Genomic DNA, 304 nt, shown 5'->3' on the forward strand with positions numbered 1-304 from the left:
CCTGTCGTGTATATATATATCTGTGTATGAGTGTATGTGTGAGAATGTGTGTGTCTATGTGTGTGTGCATGTGTATGTGTATTTGTGGTTGTGGTTGTCCCCCACGATCATTTGACGATCGGCGTTGGTGTATGTACGAAGTCAACCCAAATATAGATATTTTGAATCATTTAATACGTACATTTCATGTCTACGTAATATATAATAGGATATAATAGGAAATACATCCATTATATAAGACTTCTTTAGTTAAAACATTTCAAAATGTATACACACACAGACTCAAATATATACATACATATAT

The sequence above is a fragment of the Octopus bimaculoides genome, chromosome 4 (assembly GCF_001194135.2).
Source record: "Octopus bimaculoides isolate UCB-OBI-ISO-001 chromosome 4, ASM119413v2, whole genome shotgun sequence".
Lineage (NCBI taxonomy): Eukaryota > Metazoa > Mollusca > Cephalopoda > Octopoda > Octopodidae > Octopus > Octopus bimaculoides.